The sequence below is a fragment of the Myotis lucifugus genome, unplaced genomic scaffold (genome assembly GCF_000147115.1).
Source record: "Myotis lucifugus unplaced genomic scaffold, Myoluc2.0 scaffold_81, whole genome shotgun sequence".
NCBI classification, from domain to species: Eukaryota; Metazoa; Chordata; class Mammalia; order Chiroptera; family Vespertilionidae; genus Myotis; species Myotis lucifugus.
Window position 1 is genome coordinate 425,364 of NW_005871129.1, and position 23,171 is coordinate 448,534.

Sequence of the window (23,171 nt, forward strand, 5' to 3'; positions counted from 1 at the left end):
GGGCTTGGGGAGAGCTTGCACAAGGCCCTGAGGTGGGAAGAAGCATTGCATTTCCCATGAACTAAAGGATAATCAATATGGCTAGAGCACAAGGCAGTGATGGGGTGGCATGCTATGAAATGAAGCTGAAAGAGAGAAACAGAAACCCAGATCACACATATACTAGCAGGCCAAGAGTTAAAGATTTTGTTCTTTAACCTGAAAAAAAAAATAGAAGCCATTGATGTGTTTTAAGCAGGGGATAATATAATTTTGAATTTCAAGATCTCTCCAGTTGGAGTAGGGAGAACAGATTGGAAGGCAGCAAGAAAGGAAATGAGGAGACCAGTAGAAAGTTATTTCAGTATCTAGAGTAAAGAAGTGATATACTGAAAGAGAGCAATAGCAGTGAAAACAGAAATAAGTATATAGATTTAAAAGAATTTTAAGATATAAGGCCAGAGGGACATGGCAATTGCTTAGTAATGAGGGGTGATGAATAAAAGTTTTTCCAGATTTCTGGCTTGTAAATGGATAGATAAAAATGGAACCATCCTCTAAGATAGAGAAATGGATGAGAACAAGATTTGCCAAAGAAGAAATTTTTGCATTATTTTGAATTTGTTGAGTCTCACTTTTCTACATTGAGAGGCCCAAGTGGAAATGTCAATAAGTTAGTAAGAATGACAAGTTTGGAGCCTAGAGAAGATACAGATGTGGATTTGGGAGCCATTCACATGAAAGTAATAAGTGAAACCATGGGTGTAAGTGGGAAATAAATATGAAGTGAGAAAAAGACTAGTAATAAATTTAAGGGACTCCAAAGACAAAGAGTGAACAGAGAAGTAGGAAGAAACCCAGGGAAGTACCATGTCATGGAAGTCTAAGAAGGGAATGATCACCAGTGTAGAATGCTGCTGAAATGTTAGGATTAATTTAGGAATATGTGAGAACTGTTTCAGGATTTAGCTGAGGGGTGAATGGAAGATGAGAAAATAGATACAATGAAAATAGACAAGTATTTTGAGATATTTTTCTAGAAGAGGAGGGAAGTAACTGTGAAACTGATAAAAAGTTTGGGGTACAGTTTCTTGGGTTTTATGGGTATTGTGGACAAATATGTCCCCTCAAAATTCATATGTGGAAGATCCAGTCTCCAACGTAATGGTATCAAGAGGTGCAATCTTTGGGAGATGACTGGGACTAGTGCCCTTATAAAACAGACCTCAGAGAGCTTCCCTCACCCCTTCCACCATGTGGTAGACCACACAGAGGTACAGCAATCTGTAACCCAGAAAAAGGCTCTTATCAGAACTCAACCGGCACCCTGATCTTGGACTTCCAGTCTCCAGAACTGTGAGAAATAAATTTCTGTTGTTTATAAGCCATCAGTATATGGTACTTTATTATAGCAGCCCAAAATGACTAAGAGAGGAGGTATATGGATATAGAGGATGTCATAAAAATGGAGTCTCCATGATAGGATTACTATCCTTATAAGAAGGGACATCAGAGCTTCCTCTCTCTACTATGCAAGGATAAAGTGAGAAGGTGGCCATCTGCAAGCCAGGAAAAGGGCCCCAACTAGGAAACAAATCTGCTGGCACCTTGATCTTCCCAGATTTCTGATCTATAACATGTGAACTTCCCAGCTTCAAGAACTGTAAGAAATAAATTATTATTGTTTAAGCCACTCAGTATAACATTTTGTTATAGCAGTCCAAGCTGACCAAGTCAGCGGGAGTTGCTTTTTTGTTTTTTTTGTTTTTTATTTAGTGGGAAATTAAGAAATATATTTGAAAGCTATGAGAATCACACCATCTCTGAAAGAAAGATATTTTATTTTGTTTTCTTTATTGATTAAGGTATTACATATGTGTCCTTATTCTCCCATTGTCCCCCCAACCTCCCACTCTGCCCTCACCCCCCTGTTGTCTGTGTCCATTGGTTAGGCTTATATGCATGTATACAAGTCCTTTAGTTGATCTCTCCCCCTTACCCCCACCTTCCCCTACCTTGAAAGAAAGATATTTTAGTTCACATGTTATAGATCAGGAACCCAAGGATCTTAAAGATTAAATAATTAGACTTAAATAAGACAGATAAAAAGTAATTGAAGTCAGAGAAAAATAAATACCACATTATCTCACTCATTTGTGGAATATAATGAACAACATAAACTGATGAACAAAAATAGATCCAGAGACATAGAAGCATCTAACAGACTGTCAAACCTCAGAGGGAAGGCAGGGGAGGGTGGGGGGAGGGGGGAGGGGGGGGCATGTGCTGGAAGGTGGGAGTGGCCAGGGAGAGGTCAATGAGGGAAAAGAGATATATGTAATACTTTAAACAATAAAGAATTTAATTTTTTTAAGTAATTGAATCAGGTCCCAAACTCAGGTCTATCTGATTCCACTTTGCCATGCTGCCTCTCAATAAATATCTATTGTGCACCAACTACATACAAGACCAAATGACATAATTCAAATCTAATTAGGGTTGGAGACATTTGCAGTATATAATATGATAATGACCCTCCATAGAAACAAACGCTGTTCTCTAATAGATACCAGGAAGACCCTTTCTTGCCTAAGAATTGCCAATTCTGTATAGTTAAAACATGAAAACTTAGAACTGCCTAGAAATTCTGAGAAGGAGTTGGGAGAAGAGATGAAGAAATGGAGTATAAAGAGCAGGAAAGAGGGAACAAAGGCATGGTGTGAACCTCGGTTATGGTTATGCCATTCTTTGAGATCCATGGAGAAAGCAATGGGATTACTAATTTGTATAATATCATAATACTGCTATAGTTCTGATGGTATCTTCTCATCTCATTTCTAACCCACATATCTTCCTTATGAAGATTTTTAATAGGCTAACACAGAAGTAGTTAAAAGATATTTTCACTGCAACACACTATCTTTGTTAGGGATATAATCCCTAACTACTGTTTGAATTCTACTAAGAAATAAAACCTCAAGAATCCCATACACATACCTGTTTTTTGTTGTTGTTGTTGTTGTTGTTGTTCTTCTTCTTCTTCTTCTTCTTCTTCTTCTCCAGGGAACACAAAAAAAATCCTGTAAATATTCCATTAAAGTGACTGTCAACCTCAACTACACAGTTAAATCCCCTGAAAAACTTTAAAAATACTGCTTTTAGGAGGGAACCAAGATGGTGGCATAGGTAAATGCTATAGTTGCTGCTTCCCAAAACCACATCAAAATTACAACTAAAATACAGAACATCCATCATACAGAACCACCAGAAAGCTGGCTGAGTAGAAGTACTACAACGAGAGAAGTAAAGAAGAAAGCACATTGAAACTGGTAGGAGGTGTGGAGGCGTGGAACGGGCTGGTCTGGCACCCAGGTGTGCCGCTTTTTTAATCGGGAAGGAGATCACCTCTGAGAAGGCCTCCTGGAGGAGCAAGAAGTCCCGACCCCACACCAGACCCGCAGCCCAGGGTCCCAGAGCTGGGGAAAGAAGTCTCTAAGGGCAGTAAGAACTACTGGCTGTAAAAACCAGTGTGGATTGGGGCTGAGTGACACACAGACTGCTAGAGACCCAGGTGCTCTTCTTAAAGGAGCACCACAAACTGAATTTACAAGCTCCCACTTCCTCTGAGCTCCAGTGCCGGGCAAGGCTCTGAGGGACCCAGACACATACAGGGAGAAACTGGACTGTCTGGCATCAGGGCAGGAACTTGGGGGCTGCTTTCTTCCAGACAGAGGTGCTCGCAGTGGTCATTATTCCTGTACTGGGACATCTCTGGTACAGGGCTGATTGGCAGCCATTTCTGTTTGCACCGCCTTGGTAACTCCCTGAGAACCCACTCCACCCAATTTACAACCCCACTCAAGCTGTGCGCAGCAGCTTTTGCGTATGAATGGTCTGTCCTTTCTCAGGCTAAAGCTCTGTCAAACATGCAGCTGGGTCAGGAAGCCCCAAACCTATCAATAAAAGGCCCAAGGCAAGGCACCAGCCTCAGCCTGCTTTGCTTCACAGCTGGGCCTCATCTGGGCACTTCCAAACCCCAAACAAAGAGGAGGATTTATGTAGCTCCTACTGGATGGCCCCAGGCAGTGGCTGACTTTGTACCTCCCTGGAGATCCAAGAGCCAGTGTACCCAGTGGTCAGTGTCAGACCATACCAGATTACAACTCTTCATATCCATAAGCGACACACTCAAGGGGCAGATTCAGTGAACACCAAAGCCCCACTGAAGCAAGTCCTGCTTCCATAATGGTGTCTCCTGCACAGCACCTCTCCCACTGTAGTCTCAGATGGTCCCCACAGCCAATTGGCCTGCAGGTCAATTCCTCCCAGTGACACCTACAGCATTCAAGGCTCAACTACAACAAAACTGTGCACACAGCCCACAAAGGGGTGCACCAAGAGTGTCCACCTCAGGTGATTGGGGAGGCTGAGCCACTGGGCCCTATAGACACCTATTACACAGGGCCACTCTATCAATTCAAGGAGACTTAGCAGCTACCCAATACATAGAAACAAACACAGGGAAACAGCCAAAATGCAGAGACAAATAAACATGTCACAAATGAAAGAAATGGAAGAAAGCAAACTACTAGATATAGAGTTCAAAACCACAGTTACAAGGTTACTCAAGAATCTTCTAAAACCTCCAAGGAACTTAGTGAGACTTTCAAGGATCTCAGTGAGAATGCCAAAAAAAATGGAAAAGGACCAGTCAGAAATTAAGCATACACTGACTGAAATAAAGAATAATATACAGGGATTCAACAGTAGACTAGAGGATCCCAAGAATCAAATCAATGATTTTAAATATGAGGAAGCAAAAAACACCCAACCAGAAGAGCAAAAAGAAAAAAAGAATCCAAAAATATGAAGATAGTGTAAGGAGCCTCTGGGAAAATTTCAAGCGTACCAACATCCAAATAATGGGGGTGCCAGAAAAAGAGAGAAAGCAAAATACTAAAAATTTATTTGAAGAAATAATGACAGAAAAGTTCCCCTACCTGCTGAAAGAAATAGACTTACAAGTCCAGGAAGCACAGAGAACCCCAAATAAGAGGATCCAAAGAGGACTACACCAAGATACATCATAATTAAAATGCCAAGAGCAAAAAAACAGCAAGAGAAAAACAGTTAGTTACCTATAACTGTCAACTGATTTCTCAACAGAAACTATGCAGGCCAGAAGGGAGTGGAAAGAAATATTCAAAAAGTGATGAATATCAAGAACCTACAACCAATATTACTCTACCCAGCAAAGCTATCATTTAGAATTTAAGGTCAGATAAAGAGCTTCACAGACAAGAAAAAGCTAAAGGAGTTCATCACCACCAAACCAGTATGATATGAAATGCTGAAGGGTATTCTTTAAGAAGAGGAAGAAGAAGAAAAAGGTAAAGATAAAAAATATGAACAAAGTGACAACAAATATATATCTATCAACAATTGAATCTAAAAATCAAATGAATAAAAAAATCTGAGGAACAGAATAAACTGGTAAATGGAATAGAATCAGGGGCATGGAAATGGAACAGACTGATGATTCTCAGAGGGAAGGGGGTGTGGGGGTGCTGGAAGAGATTAGACAAAGATCTTATATGCATGTATATATATATTGTCTGTATGCATACAGACAATAGGGTGGCAAGGGCCTAGGGTGGGGTGGGAACTGGGTGAAGGGAAGCTATGGGGGGGGGGGAAGATGGGCATCTTCAATAATCTCAACAGTAAAGATTAATTATAAATTTTTTTAAATGCTAAAAATAAATAAATAAAACTACTGCTTTTAAAAATACTGATGTCTAGGTTCTACCCCAAGATTCTGATAGGATAGGTCTCAGGTATAGCCTATGCATTGGAATTTAAAATTTTACAAAAGTTATTCAAATGTGTATTCACAGGAGGCCACTGAGACCCATATCCAAAGGTTCTCTAGGAGAGTTAATTTTTGCAATAATCAGTATTCATTCAGGTGGATACCATGCTGGGTGCTAGGACACATATAAATAAGACAATATCTCTATCCTCAATAAGCTTGTCTCTTCATGAAATAGTCAGACATAAAACAAATCAATTGCAGTATCTTTAATAAGTCTTATAGTAAAGATATAATCCAGAGGCCAACCCCACCACCACCACCCTTCCAATTTAAAGGATGCCATTTGTTGTCGAGTTCAGAATATTTGGTCATACTTTCTCCACAGCAGGTGAAATTTTCTCTAGGACAGTCCACTAGAAAGGTATATGCTCCCTTCCCTTGAGACTCAGGAACATATGAGGAATAGCAAAATAGCCTGTGGCAAACCCTGTTCTTTGGCTTTTTTCATATATCCTCCCACCCACCACTACCATGTCTTCCCTCTATGCAATTAGAACATCAATTCTGTGTTCAGGTAAATATCAGGCAAGTTAGACTTTCTCCTGATGGTCCAAGAGTTGAATCATGATCAATTTGAAATAGTCATGGTAACACCTTTCCATTTTGCCAGATATGGTCTTTCCCACACTCCTTTTGTAACTAGAGTTAACCAAGTGACACTGTTCCAGCCAATAGGCTAGAAGGGGAAGTCTGAAAGTGGGCTTCCGGGAAGACTTTTCCATGACAGGAGGAAGCTTTTTGTTCTTTTCTCTCTTTTCCTATCTTAAAAGAAGATGCAATGTGGGAGCTGAGGCAGATATCTTGAGACCATGAGGCAACAAGCACAAGCACAAAAAAACAACAGGCTGGGAACATGGCATATGAAAGTGAAAGAACCTGAGTCCTCTATTGTAACAGGGAATAAAAACTTTATACTACTCTAAGCATGAAATTCAATTAGAATAAAATGTACTAACAAACTGACAAAATGAACTCACATACTGACAGTTTCCTTATAAGCATATTGCAGGCATCCGCAGTTCTAGTTCCTACTTGTACAAGAAATGGCCTTGACCATGACTTCAGTTGATGCAGATTACTCAGCTGCAGGAATTTGGCTGGCACTGATCAGTTCCAGTAGGCTGACATTAAAGATCCATACTGGAACCAGCTAGGACACTGTCTGCACATCCACTGTCCCTCCCCCTGATCTCTTCATTCTTTTTGCCTCCCTCTCCCTATAACAACTCCTGCCTGCACTGAAATTTTAAGATTGTCTAAGGCAGCAGTTCTCAACCTGTGGGTCGCGACCCCTTTGGGGGTCGAACAACCCTTTCACAGGGATCGCCTAAGACCATCGGAAAACACATATATAATCACATACTGTTTTTGTGATTAATCACTATGCTTTAATTATGTTCAATTTGTAACAATGAAATTGGGGGTCACCACAACATGAGGAACTGTATTAAAGGGTCGCAGCATTAGGAAGGTTGAGAACCACTGGTCTAAGGCATGAGCCTGTCATCTTCTCAGGTTGCCAGCACCTGAATGAATCACTTTCCTTTTCACCAGCACCTGTCTCACCCTGTTGGCTTTTGTGCGAGAGGCAGCCCAACCTTGGTTTTGGTACAGCGTGATGCTATTGAGCCTCTGTTCCAGCTCAGGACAAGCTTCATCCAGATTTCTTACCCTATGCAAAATATAAATCCTTATTGTTTTAAGCTACTCTTCACTGGATTTCTGCTACTACCAAAATTATAAATAACTAATATGTAGCCCTTATTTTTGCCCACTTTGTTCTTTTTGACCCCCAGAAAACTAATCATATTAGATATCGATGTAACTATGAACTTCTTTACTGAAGGGAAGTTCAGAAGAGAAATATACTGTGGGATGGACAAAGTTAACATTCTGGCTAATCTGGACTTCTTTTAATTGAATTTATTGGAGTGACATTGGTTAATAAAATTATACAGGTTTCAGGTATACAATGCTACAATACCTGATCTGTATATTGTATTATGTGTTTACCACCCCAAGTCAAGTCTCCTTCCATCACCACTGATCTCTCCTTTACCTTCTTCTGCCTACCCTCCCTTCCCTCTGGCAATCACCATACTATTGTCTGTGTGCATGAGTCTTTCTTTTTTTCTTTGCTTATGTTTCATTTACATGAGGCATCTCCTTTGTGAAGGAGAGTGACCACCTCATAGCTGTTTCTATTTCTGATTAGGCCCACTGCCCTTGGGTTCACAGCCCTGCAATGAGGGTTTGCACTGTTAAACTAAGGAAAGATATTTCCCAGGATCCCCTTCCTTGTATGCTTCTGAGAGATGTTGGACAAAACTTGCATAAGATTTAAAAGGCAGAAGTAAAGCAGAGTCCGTTACTCTCTGAAGGTCATTGCTGACAGATACAGAGCAGGATAGGTGCAGAAATAATGAGAAGATTCCATTTCATCCTTGCTCTCCTATGTTCTATGCCCAACCCTTCTTCCCAAATGCTGACCTCATTGATCCCAAGCCCACCATCAGACAACTGGCTGCAGATCCACCACAGTAACCACATAGAGCAGTGGTTCTCAACCTTCCTAATGCCACGACCCTTTAATACAGTTCCTCATGTTGTGGTGACCCCCAACCATAAAATTATTTTCGTTGCTACTTCATAACTGTAATTTTGCTACTGTTATGAATCGTAATGTAAATATCTGATATGCAGGATGTATTTTCATTGTTACAAATTGAACATAATTAAAGCATAGTGATTAATCACAAAAACAATATGTAATTATATATGTGTTTTCCGATGGTCTTAGGCGACCCCTGTGAAAGGGTCGTTCGACCCCCAAAGGGATCGCAACTCACGGGTTGAGAACCGTTGACATAGAGGCAAGAGCTTACCATAGACCTTTCCCTTCTCAGCCCCACTTTGGTGGCTGGACATGGTTGGCTTCTCAGATGGACCAGTGAGTCATTTCTTTTCTGATCCTGCAACTCTCCTTCCAGATCTTCACTTGTCCAGCTCCTCAATCATATATAGTCCAATGCCTCTAATAATTCCCTATTACATAACACTCATAGTGCCTCTGCTGCCCTAATATTCCTGTCTACCCACTCCCTACATTATACATAAAAAGAGCCTATTCTCACATCCTATTTCAGTTCTTTAAGCAAAGTGAACATATGTCCCCCAATTCTAGTTCCAGTTTCCCTTCTGTGACAGTGGCAAGCTGGCTGATTCCCTCACTAGGGGACCAATTAAATAAACACTTCTTAGTGACAAACATTAGCTTTCCCTGGAGACAATAAGTCTTCATGTAGAAAAAAAAAAACACATTTGTCCAATAGTAGATCTCTGGCTTGCCATAGAGAAACAAATGGCAACTCATTTCTTTCAGGTAACTCATTTCTTCCAGGAAAAAACGGTGGTTCTGTTCAACTGGACTTGTCAGGGCCAGCCTGACAGGGTTGAGCCGGGCTGAGGCAGGGAGGTGGGAATTGAGGAAAGAAAGAAAGACAGGAAAGCGGGGTCGGGAGGACTCCAGTTCTCTTGATGAACTGAAGCAACTTTATTAGCCATACAATACTATTTATACATAATACACTGAATAGGAGGTCTATCAAGAGGAATGTATTCTTTGTTCCTCTTAATCTCTAAGCGAAGGACACAGCAGAAGGACAAGTTCTCAGTACAGTATATCTCAGTAAATAATTACAGACTTCTTGGTAAGCTATGAAAGGCTCTACAAATGTTGCTCTTATTCTACTGATAAACGCCATCCAAACAAGTCTGGGAAAACTGTGTGGGTGAGAATCCCAGCCTTGCTAGCCCCTACAGGTGCAAGGACCTTGCCAGCTTACATCTGGCCCCCAACAGATCCCCCTTCTTTGTTTTTTAGGCGAAGTTTATGTAGTTCTATTTGTAGGGATCGGATGCTAGATCCGATGGTTCGGAAGCAGACTGGAAGTAAACAGAGAATAATGAGAGCAAGGATAACAACAGTTAATAGAGACCAAATAAAAGACTGTAATCCATGAAAGGACATAAGGCTTTGAATTTCATTAAAAATATTCTGTGTTACTTCGCTAGGAGGCAATAGAGCAGAACCTGCATCATTAATAGTTTGAATCTCTCCATGTAATTTACTGATATCTAAAGTAAAGTTAGTCTGATCCCAAACTTCTAACAGGTGGTTGCGAACTCGATTCCAATGCTATATAGTACCATTATATATCTTAGGGGTGACACAAATCCAATCAAACTCAGCATGACATCGAAGGGTAGAACGCACTTTTAAGCTGTGCATTTGATTTTTTATAAGGAGCACAGCTTCTTCTAGTGCATTGAGCCTTTGTTCTATTTTCTTATCTATGAGCTCTTGAGCTCCTAAGGCATCCGAAACGTTCTTCGCCAAGCCATCCACAAAATGAGCTGTGTGTATTTCTTGGGTTAAAGCTATGGCCGCAGTAGTGGCAGTAGCAATGAGGGAGACTAGAGCCACGAGGCCAGCAATAAGCATTCCGATGAACCTCTTAGGGCGGCTTAGCAATTCATTCAGTTCCTTTAATACCTGGGAACCTGTATTTCTATATCAAGGTCCAGTAATATTAACTGGGAGCATGACAAAGGAAGGCTGATGTAATACAACCACCGCATAACCAAAGTTGTATCTAGACAAACATTTAGACAAGTTGCAATGAGTACAAGAAATTGTATACAAGTTGTCCTTAAGTACAATATCTACAATTCCAATAAGGAGAAGGTAAGGAGGAGGTATACAAGCAGTAAGACCTGTGATTACTGTAAGGTTATCATGATGCAGAGAAATTCTACCTAAAGCGGCCATAAGCTTAAATATTTCTAATTGTACTCCTCCCCGCTTGGTGGTGAGGATCTCTTCTACCCAGCCTCCAGGGGTCTCTCTAGTTTTAAAACTACTTCTGCTAGATAGCGGGTTGGGATAGGACCAGTCAAGTAACTGAAAGGAATTGTTAATGGGAGTATGTATCACAGCCAACTCATGACGGCAACGCCGCCAAGGTGGATATTTCAGAAATAGTCTGTATTCATTATACACACATGGAGGCAATTTGGGCGGGACACCCTGAGAGACAGTATGGGTGATGTCAGGCAGGCCATATATAGTAAGGAACCATTCTCGTCGGATCCACCCCTCATACTCTTCAGGATCTCCACCTCTGCTAATGCCATGGGTATACCTTGGTGAAGGTTCTACAGTAAGACAGTTGTTTCAATATTTAATGGCTGTAAAACATATGGGGACCCTGGTTGATCTTCCCTCATATTTATAATCTTCTACCCATTGAGGAGTAAGAAAATCTGCACTTGATTGGCCCATGATATCTGTATCATTAACAAAAACAGGAACGCTGGGGTCATCCCAAGTAACGGCCCTGAGAAAGGGCGGATCTGGAATGTATGCCCAGTATGGAGTCTGAGCATCACAGACCTGAACAGCCAAAATTGACAGCATGGCTAGAAACAAAGTCTTAGCAGTACGTTGTGCTCCTTGGCGAACGACCATGGCCTCGGCCTTTGTTGTCAGTTTCTTCAACTGTTCCCAAGTTGGTGGAGATGTCCTCCGAGTCATCTGTGATCTCTGTGCCAGCGGTGGTGGCATGGGCGCTAGTGGACCGACTTGTAGCCTCTTGAATGGTGGAGTGAGTTCTTGTTCCACTTCATTCTCTATCTCTGGATTGTTTTTTCTCTTGTCTTCATGGCTGGAGCATTCTTGATAATTCTCTTCTGTTGCAGGAATCCACATGGTCTTGGAGTTGTTTTCTTAAAATATACAAACATATTCTCGACCAAAGGTTAATAAAGGAATCATATCTATAATTTAGACTTGGGATTCTTTTAATTTTTGTCCAAACGATTTTCCTTCGGCTTATTTGACACCATATGTGTTTTTCATGTGTGTCTTGCTGTTAGCATTACAAATGAAAAAATTAATTTTCAAGTAAAAATATTAAAGCAATTAAGGCATTTACTTAACAGGTTATTATTCCACTATCCCCCCTTTTTTATTTTTTAATATTAGGAGGTTTTTGGAAATTTTTTAGTGTAGTTTTGATAACTTTTAATTTTAAATTTTTGTATAAAATATGATTGCTTTAAGTTTATAGTATGTTAAATAATATATCTATGAAATGAAAATTTTGATTAATACTTCTTGAGCTAGTTTTAATTAATTTGAAAACTTGATTATTATTTTATTGTTAGATTTAATATTTTAATAACAATTTTAATTTATACTGTAAATATTAATGGAAAGGATTATTTTGTATCTTTGAGAAGGCCCTGAGCATTCCTGGTGTTAAGTTGGATTTAGATATAGGGTAGTTGCTGTTAGCCAAGTTTCTGCTATTTGGGTACCGATTTCGACTGGACTAAGTCTTTTTCTGTTATTTGGGTTTTGATCTGAGCTGGGCATGGGAAGTGCAGCAGCCATGGGGGCAGGAGACCTCCCTCAGAAGGGGCGAGTGTTCAAGCCCCTGCATAGTTGGGGGGGTGAGGATCTCTGCCCCACCTCTGTTGACCCCCAAGTTCTCCCCTGAGGCCCCCCTGCGGCTGTGCCTGTTTTAGGTCGCCCCTCCCTGAGGGGTCTTACCCGTCATTGACTACCAGCCATCCTCTGGGGCCAAGCAGGGTGATGTGAGGTTTAGTTCTGTCTCTTTGGTAGCATATGCTCCTGTGGCCTCCATGCCCAGTAACTGCCTTTGGATCCCCTCGCCTGCTGGCGGGGCCCCGGCATTGATCACGGGGAACCCAGGTCTGTTCTCCAGAGAGGGCCCAGCTTACGCTATTGGGCAAGAGACAGATCTATGGTACCAGTCACCATGAGGCTTCAACTTCAGTATGAACAGAGAGTTTAGGCAACAGTTGTAGGCAATTGGAAGAGGGACCCCCTTGGCAAAAAGGTCAAGAGAGGTCAATATAGAATGCTTAAGTGCCTTTCCAGGGGGCCTTCCACACAGTGGAAGGGATAAAATTCTTTCATGTTTTTATTAAATTGCTGCCAAACAATTAGTTTGTAAGTTTGTTTGGAATAAATGTATAATATGTTGTTGTAAAATATTAAAAATTATTAATGAGCTTTTGTTATTTTAAATTATATCTTAAAATTCTACTGCTGTATTTTAAGAAATATTAAATAAGATAATTTGTTTTTTTCTTTCTTAGAGGCAAAAACTTAAAATATATATTTATTAATTATTTATTTGATAAAGCTTTTTATGTGATTTCAAGTATATTAAATTGGCTTTATTAAAAAATCCTTTAAGAAAAGAAAATAAACTTTTGAAAACATTTCAGGGCCCATGAAATGTCCTAAAGTCATTCCTTGATTATAGTTTTAAAATTTAACTTAAAAGAGTATTAAATATATATGTGTATATATAATTTAAAGATTATATATCTTTTATAATTATTAAAAGATATTAATTAAATTAAAACTGATTTTTGTATTTAAAATTTTTGGTTGGGATAACAGAATTTATTCTCTTTTTTCAATTAAACAAATGTTGAAATTTTATTATAATTATATTATTTCTCTCAATTTATTTAACCAGAACTTTAAACTTTTAGCTGGCAAGTTAAATATTTAGCATTTCTCAATCAGTAACATTTTTAAGAATAAACTTTAAAAATACATGACATAATCAATAGATTTAATTCTGTCTTTTAGATTTTTCATGAGGGAAATTTAGATTAATATTTTAGCATTTTGTTATTTCAGAATATTTAATTTAATTTAGTAAACTTTCAAAGCCTTGGGCTGCCATTGACTGGAAACAGGTAACCATTAAAATGCAAATTAGTTATATTTTTTCTACTAAGGATGGGAAACTGAGAAGCAAACCTCTCTTTAAAAGTTGTCACTGGCAGAAAATTTTTGGTCTACCTGCTCTGTTGGGGGAAGGGAGGCTAGCCCTTCCTCTATTAGAAATTGCTTTGGGAAGCCAGCCTTAATTAAAGGGTGTAGCTGTCTTTTACCTGGGCTATTTAGATTTTTTTTTTTAAATTAATATATTTTATTAATTCTTGAGATTTAAATCCAATTTATTATTTTAAGGCATATTTTTAGTAAATTTTTGTAACAGAGACAATTTTACTGAATTTTCTTTTCAGCCTTGAAGTTAATTTTTTAACACCCTTTATTAGTATTTAAAAACTGTTCTTTATTATGGAAATGCCAATCCTGCTGCTAGAATCTAGCCAGCATCTTTTTTCCTTTGGGTTAAATTTTCTATTTTTCTTAGGAAATAATCAGTCTTGGGTTTTATTTTGTATATTTGTAACGAGATTTCAGCTTAGAACTCTATCTAAATGTCCAAAATCAGACAATGCGCGCCTCAGTTCCAAGCTAGTTTTTTTTTTACACGTGTATAGAAATCCCAGACGTATTTTTAAATTTCAGATCCGGTGGCATTTGCTGTAGCTGTATCGGAAATGCAAGGAAATCATCATTTCTTCTCTATATGGGAGGTTTTAAATCTAATGATATTTTGTTTATTTCAGTAGGCAAGGGCAGCACCCAGGACAGACAGAATGTCTCATCTCTATGGATCCAAGGTCCAGCCCGGTACTTCCGGGGGTTGCTCGGAATAGCTCTTGTATCTATTTTGCTCTCTGGGGCAGGCTGGGTGCTGTGCAGCCTGCTGGCCTTGAGATGGCATAGAGACAGGAGGGTAAATAGACAATGCCCCTGTTATTTGCCGTGGCTGGGCTGGCCCCTTTTGGTAGTTTCCCGACTGGTGTTGAGGCAAAGAATTTCTCTGGATATTTGTCTTAGATTTACACTCATTTGCCCAATGTTTTTCTTTTTTACATTTAGGGCATAGTCCAGGTTGTTTGGGACCTCTGCCATTTTCTTTATTAATCTCCTTATTAAAAGGACACTGTTTTGCTATGTGTCCTGTTCCTCCACAAGTGTAACACTTGTATGCTGGACTTTTTCCTGTGCTAAATTGTTGCTGAAGAATTTCTTCAATGGTGGTTTCCTTTAATGCAGCTGCAATGGCAACTCCTTGTATATATGAGGGACCAATATCTGCGCAAATGCGGATATAATCTGAGAGAGTCCCCTGTCTTTGATAGGGCCGCAGTGCAGCTTGACAGGCAGTGTTGGTGTTTTTATATGCCAATTGTTTAACTATTAACATGCCAGCCTTTCCATCCACTACTACTCGGCCAACAGCCTGTAATAGCCGAGAGACAAAATCTTGATACTTTTCATCTGGCCCTTGAATAATTTTTGAGAGCTCCTCTGTTTTCTGACCAGAGGTGGGTAACTTTTTCCAGGCTCTAATCCCAGCTCCATTAATCTGTCCATAAGCTTCCTGGGGGTATTGAATTTGATTGTGGGTATTAGCATAAACTCTTTCACCTACCAGCATTTCATAAGAAATATTAATCTGGGCAGCTCGATTACGAGAAGCTTGCTCCTTAGCCTTTTTATCATATTCTGATTTCCACAAGAGATAGTCCCCTCCTGATAAACAAGCCTTGGCAATAGCTCTCCAATCATTGGGTGGGAGAGCCTCTGAGGCTATAGTTTCCAAGATGGTTAAAGTATAAGGGGAAGTGGGCCCATACTGAGCACAGGCTGTTTTTAACTCTTTTAAGGTTTTAAAAGGAAGCGGGTCATAAGCACGCTCACGCTGTCCCATTTGAGGGTTTACCTGTTCCATAACAGGGAAGGCGTGAATGCCCAATTCCTCACCACACTTTCGTGCTTCCTGCAAAGCCATCTGAAGAGGGGAAAGTGGAACTGGTGCTGCACAAGGCAGCGGAGAGCTGCGGGAACGGCCCCCGCGGCTTCTCTTTTTCTTGCCAAGAAGCTTTAATTTTTCTAAAAAGCATTCCAACATATCCTCTATATCACTGCCCTCTTCAGTTCCAGCAGAAAAACATTTTTCCTCCTCTTTTGCCTGAACAATACCTGTATTATCATCATGACAAAGAGCAGCAGCTTCCTCAAAATCCTCCTCATCTTGAGGAGTTAAATTGCTTTTAAAAGTTACATTATTTCTTTTTAATATACTGTCTTTTTTAGACCCCTGTTTTGTGCTATCACACTGCTTCTCCTTTTTTTCTGGCTTAAGAGACGGTTGATTATGGTCATGCCTGGGATCTAAACAATCCCGTATTAAATTCGATAAGGAAATGCAGACCTCCTGAATGAATTTTAAAAAATTTTCTACTTGCTTGTCATTAACCTTAGTTTCTTTACTATTGAGCATAAACTTTAACATTTGCCCATAAAGGGCATTTTCTCTAGATTCTAATTGTCTCATGCTTTACTCCCGACTATCAAAAAATTGCTCCTCCCTTACCTTAATGAGTGCACTCTTTATCTGGAGGAGTTCCTCACCATCGTCTCTCCAAGCCCGACGGAGTTCCTCACCGTCTTATTCCCAGTTTCTCAGTCCCTGTTCGGGCGCCAGATCTGTCAGGGCCAGCCTGACAGGGTTGAGCCGGGCTGAGGCAGGGAGGTGGGAATTGAGGAAAGAAAGAAAGACAGGAAAGCGGGGTCGGGAGGACTCCAGTTCTCTTGATGAACTGAAGCAACTTTATTAGCCATACAATACTATTTATACATAATACACTGAATAGGAGGTCTATCAAGAGGAATGTATTCTTTGTTCCTCTTAATCTCTAAGCGAAGGACACAGCAGAAGGACAAGTTCTCAGTACAGTATATCTCAGTAAATAATTACAGACTTCTTGGTAAGCTATGAAAGGCTCTACAAATGTTGCTCTTATTCTACTGATAAATGCCATCCAAACAAGTCTGGGAAAACTGTGTGGGTGAGAATCCCAGCCTTGCTAGCCCCTACAGGTGCAAGGACCTTGCCAGCTTACATCTGGCCCCCAACATGGACTGAGACCAAGCACAGAGTCACACAGCTGCACAATGCCTTCCAGGTAATAGCCCCATCTCAGGTTGCATCCTTTCAAGTTAAGAGTCTCTCTTTAATGGTAAATTGGGGAAGGGGGTTATTTGGCAATTTATCTCACATAGAGTATGAAAGGAGACTGGAGAAAGTACTAAAGGTAGAGTAATAAAGGTAGCTGGGGAATGCTGGAAAAGGTATCACCCAGGAGATTCTATTCTTAGAGAAGGGAGATTTTCCCAAATAGAAAATCTGACTGCATCCATTCCTAGGTCCACATAGTAAGTGTTAGAATAAGAAATGCACACAGCATTATCTGAGTCTACTCCCATTCCTGTTTCAGACAAACTGGAACACTTCAGCAGCTCCTTGCAAGGAAAGAGGAGGGAGACAATTATCACAGCAGTTCAATAAAATATCTATCTTGTTTTATTACACAATATATTTTGTCACAGATTTTTAGACAGTAGAATCCAATGAATCATAACCCATAATCATTTTGGTAAAATATTAAAGGTTAGCACAGAAACCTCTTCGCAACCATTTTTCTGAGAGGGAGACAAGAATTGTCATTTAAACCTTTCTCAAATTTCAAAGCTGCCAAAAATGGATATAACTTGACCTCCTAGAATAAAAAGAAATGACATCAAAAGCAATCTATTTTTCAAATTGTATCAAAGGCAGTAGGTATTATTTAAAAATTAAGACAAATTTAGGTTTCCTTAAAGACAAGTAGCAGTTTAACATATAAATCAGATCATAAAGTTCAGCCACAAAATTAACTTTTCCCTTAGTGAACTTTTCTTAAGCTTCTGAAATATTGCCATAAAAGATCAAATCCTTGGTAAACTCCATAGAGCAAGACTGTTCAAATAATGTTCAGTTTGAAATATTTGAAAGAGGCAAATAAATGTGCTTACCATTTGAGCAGGATGAGACTGGAGTAGGTGGAAGGAGATGAAATGCAGCTTGGAAAGTCATTTAAATATAGCCAATATTAATATCAGTCAAAAAACTCACATGTGAAAGAAAGCACACTTGTATTTACTACAAATCAATATAATTTTTGGCCAGCAAAAACCGTGAGGCATCTTGATGCTCCCACAACTACTTCCAGGATTTAGCCAAGGTTCCATGATCTTACCTAATACCATTGCAAATACAAGACCATTGGGTCATCTGCCCAAACAACTCATGCCTGTGAGCTGGTCTCAGTGGTTTACTTCTAATCCTCTACTGCTTCCTTGCCACAAATGGGACACAAGAATCTGCTGAGGTTGGAAACTCAGCATTTCATGCTGTCTTTCTGCTCACACACCTCCTCTCTGTAGTCTGGCTACACCTTTGGAATACAGCCAAGGACAGTATACTCTACAAGTAGTACCCACAGATCTCCTTCCCATTTTAGTCTTGGATGGAATCCTCAAGTTCCCCCCAGCTTCTCCAGTGTACCCTGCCTCTTTCTTCAAACCCTATCACCCCTACTTTTTAACAAAACACCTTAGTGTTTTGGCTGCTATGGTCTGACTGTTTGTATCCCCAAAAAACTCATATGTTGAAACTTTAAAAAAAAAAAAAACTCATATGTTGAAACTTAATACCCAATATTAGGAGGTGGGTCCTTTGGAATGTGATTAAGTTGTGAGGTGAGGTCCTCATGAATGGGATTAGTGCTTTAATAAAAGAGACCTCAGAGAGTTCCCTAGCCACTTATAACTTGAGCTTACAGCAAAAAGACAGCACTCTAGAGAGTGGGCTCTCACCAGACACTGAATCCTCCAGAGCTATGATCTTGGACTTCCCAGCCTCCAAAACTATGAGAAATAAGTGCTTATTGTTTATAATCCACCCAGCTTATGGTATTTTTGTTAAAGCAGTCTGAATAGGCTCAGACAGTAGCTGTTTAAACCTAGGGCCTAAGTCATTTTCTTAAACAGTCTCCTCCCTGAAGGAGCCCTCAATCCCTCAAACTTCACTCAGTTACTTGCTTTATTTTGTTCACAGCACTTTTTTGAAATCACATATTTATATTTCTAATTGTATAACTCTCCCTATATATTTTTCCCTATGCATCTTCATATTCATTTACATAAAATGTAAACTAGTACTTAGGATAATGGCTGACATGTTCTAGATGCTCAGTAGAGTTGTTGAATAAGTGTTGAACACACAAATTTAGGTTTTCCTGTCCACATGACAGGGATGGTTTAATCATCAAACCAAAGGAAAATATTTGTTTTTCTATCCATCTAGTATACTGAATTAAGGGAAGCAAAACAAAAAGTTATGTTTCCATGTTTAAAATAGTGTGAATGGTCCTGGCTGGGTGGCTTAGTTGGTTGGAGCATACACACACACACACACACACACAAAGGTTGCAGGTCCCTTTCCCTGTTAGGGCACATACCTAGGCTTGTGAGTTTGATCCCCAGTCAAGGTGCATATGGGAGGCAACTAATCAATGTTTCTCTATCCCTTCCTCTTTCTTTAAAAATAAGTAAACATGGGACTACAACAAAATAAAAGGCTTCTGCACTGCAAAAGAAACCATCAACAAAATGAAAAGGGATCCCAGTGTATGGAAGAACAGATTTGACAATGATACATCTGATAAAGGGTTAATATCCAAAATAGGAAGAGTGAACATGGCAGCCGGCAGGACGGGCAGGACGGGAGTGAGGGAGAGAGTGTGAGTGAGTGAGGGAGTGAGAGGGGAGAGTGCAGACATGCGTGGTGTGTGTGTGTGTGTGTGACAGATCTCTCAGGAGTCTCCAGGGCTAGAAGATAAGGCTCTCCTGGACAAAGAGCCCCTGCTACCACCACAGGCACTCCCCGGGCTGACAGGCAGGCACAGCTCTAGAACAGAAACCACACCATCTTGAAGTGGGGAGCACAGCCTCACCACCACCTAGACTAGCCTTGGACACCACCCCAGACCCACACAGTGAGCTGCATACCACCTCCACCACTGGCACTGCAAAGTGAGTCGTGCACCAAAGGGACCTCACACACAAATCCATCAAGGGCACCAGGACCACACAGTGAGCCGCACACCAGAGGGACTTTGCCCATGACGTTGTTACAGGTTCCAGGAACATGGGAGCCAGGGACCCCGAGGTGAGTCACACACCAGCAGGACCTTGCAAGCAAACCCACCTTGGTTCCAGGACTACGCAGTGAGTCAACCACCAGCAGGCTCAGGAACCTCACAAGGAATTGCATGACAGAGTGACAGTACGCACACCCTGGTGACCCCAAGTGCCTGCAGCTGACACCTGTGGGACCAGATACATAATAAAGGGAGTGCAACTCAGAACAGACACTATTAAGGGGTGAGACTCAAGGCAGACCCACCCTTTGGGCTAAAGAGACCCTGACCAAAGGGCTAGCAGGGGCTTCAACCTCAATAAGGTTGCCCAGTGCCAGAAAGGAACAGCAGATTCACATTCACCTGCACTAGAGCAGCTTCCAGGAGACCCAGGATAGATACACAAGGGACCAGATTCAACAACATCAGAGCAAAATCCAGTGAGCCCCAACCTCACTATCAGGAATTCTGAGAGATCATTCCCACAAACGGGACATCAACAATCAAGTCCCAATTACAATAGGAGAGCCCAAATAATGCATACAAGGGCCACTCCTAGAGCATCCAGCTCAGGTGTACAAAGAGACTATACCACTGGAGCCCTCAAGACACTTTCTACATTAGGCTAGCCCACAAATATTGGGAGGCACAATGGTTCTATCTAATACAGAGAAGCAAATACAAAGAGACAACTAAAATGTGGAAACAAAGAAGCAACCCCCAAATGAGAAAAAAGAAGAATCTCCAGAAAAAGAACTAAATAAAATGGAGGCAAGTAACCTATCAGACTTAGAGTTCAAAGCAATGGTTATGCCCTGACCAGTTTAGCTCAGTGGATAGAGTGTCGGCCTGCGGACTGAAGGGTCCCAGGTTTGATTCCGGTCAAGGGCATGTACCTTGGTTGTGGGCACATCCCCAGTAGGAGGTATGCAGGAGGCAGCTGATCAATGTTTCTCTCTCATCGATGCTTCTAACTCTCTATCCCTCTCCCTTCCTCTCTGTAAAATATTAATAAAATATATTTTTTAAAAGAAAAGAAATAAAGCTTTAAAAAACACCAATGGTTATAAAGATGCTTAAGAAACTTAGTGCAAATTACAACAGCATAAAAAGGAAATAGAGGCCATGAACAAGAGCCAAACAGAAATGAAGAACAATATATCTGACATCAAGAACACACTGGAGCCCTAGTCAATTTGGCTCAGTGGATAGAGCATTGGCTTGTGGACTGAAGGGTCCCGGGTTCAATTCCAGTCAAGGGCACATGCTTGATCCCCAGTAGGGGGCGTGCAGGAGGCAGCTGATCAGTGATTCTCTCTCATTGATGTTTCTCTCTCTCTCTCCCTTTGTCTCTGAAATCAATAAAAATATATATTTAAAAAAAAGAACACACTGGAAGGGATTAAAAGTAGATTGGATGAAGCAGAGGACTGAATCAGTGATTTGGAAGACAAGGTAGAAATAAATATCCAATTAAAGTGGAAAATGGAAAAAGAATTAAAAAGCAGGAAGATAGCTTAAAGGAGTTCTGGGACAACATGAAACATAACAACATCTGCATTATAAGAATAACAGAAGGAGAAGAGGGAGAGCAAGAAACAGAGAACCTGTTTAAAGAAATAATGACAGAAAACTTCTCCAACCTAGTGAAAGAAAATGACATACAAGTTCAGGAGGCACAGAGAGTCCCAATCAAGAGGAATCCAAAGAGACCCACACCTAGACACATCATAATAAAAATGGCAAACGTTAAAGACAAAGAAATAATCTTAAAGGCAGTGAGAGAGAGAAACAGAAAACTACCTACAAAGGAGATCTCATTAAAATTTCAACTGACTTCAGGTCAGAAGGGAGTGGCATGAAGTAATCAAAGTAATGAAAAGCAAGGGCCTAAATCCAAGACTACAGTATCCAGTGAGGTTATCATTTAAAATTGAATGTGAAATAAAAAGATATCCAGACAAAAAAAGGTTGAAAGAGTACATTACCACCAAATCAGCAATGCAAGAAATGTTAAAGCAACTCCTTTAAGAAGAAGAAAAGGAGAAAGGATTATATACACAAAGAAATAAAAATGGCAATAAGTAAATACCTGTCAATAATAACCTTAAATATAAATGGATTAAATGCTCCAGTCAAAAAATATAGGGTGACTGAATGGATAAGAAAACATGGCTCATACATATGCTGTCTACAAGAGACAATATTGTAGTCTGAGAGTGAAGGGATAAAAAAATATATTCCTTGCAAATGGAAAGGGGAAAAAAGCTGGGGTAGCAATACTCATATAAGACAAAATAGACTTCAAAACAAAAGCCATAATAAGAGACAAGTAAGGTCACTTCATAATACTCAAGGGAATGACTCAATAAGAAAATATAACCCTTGTAAACATATATGCACCCAATATAGGAGCATCCACATACATAAAAACTCTTATCAGACTTTAAGGGAGAGATTGACAGCAATACAGTCATAGTAGGGGACTCTAACACCCCATTGACATCACTGTATAGATCGTCCAGACAAAAAATTAACAAGGAAACAGAGGCCTTAAATGAGACAATAGAGCAGATGGATTTAACTGATATTTACAGAACATTTCACCCCAAAGCAACAGAATATACATTATTCTCAAGCACACATATAACATTCTCAAAGATAAACCACACATAAGTACACAAAACAAGTCTCTACAAATTGAAGAAGAATGATAGAACACCAAGCATTTGGCATGAAGTTAGAAATCAACTACAATAAAAAAAAATTCAAAAACACTCAAATACATGGAGGCCAAATAGCATGTTATTAAATAATGAATCAGTTACCAATAAGATCAAGCAAGAAATTGAAACCTTCCTGGAAACAAATTAAAATGAACACACAACCAACCAAAATCTATGGACACGGCAAAAGCAGTCCTGAGAGGGAAGTACATAGCTCTACAAGCCTACCTCAAGAAACAAGAAAATGGACAATAAAATATCTAATCCTGTAAGTAAATTAATTAGAAAGAGAACAACAAGAAAAAGCCCAGAAGAAGTAACAGGAAGGAAATAATAAAGATTAGAGCAGACATAAATGACATAGAGACAAAAAAAAAGTACAAAAGATCAATAAATCAATAGGTGGTTGTTGTTGTTTTAAGATAAACAAGATTGATGAATCCCTAGCCAGACTCATCAAGAAACAAAGAGAGAGAGCTCAAATAAATAAAATCAGAAATGAAAGAGGCAATATAACAATGGACACCACAGAAATACAAAGGATTGTAAGCAAATACTATGAACAACTGTATGGTAATAAACTGGACAATCTGGGAGAA

At 39.9% G+C, this 23,171-nt stretch overlaps 1 pseudogene; it reads right to left on the reverse strand.

The window, feature by feature from the left end:
• The window catches only part of LOC102429300, a 165,558-nt pseudogene that overhangs the window by 59,829 nt on the left and 82,558 nt on the right, over positions 1-23,171 (reverse strand).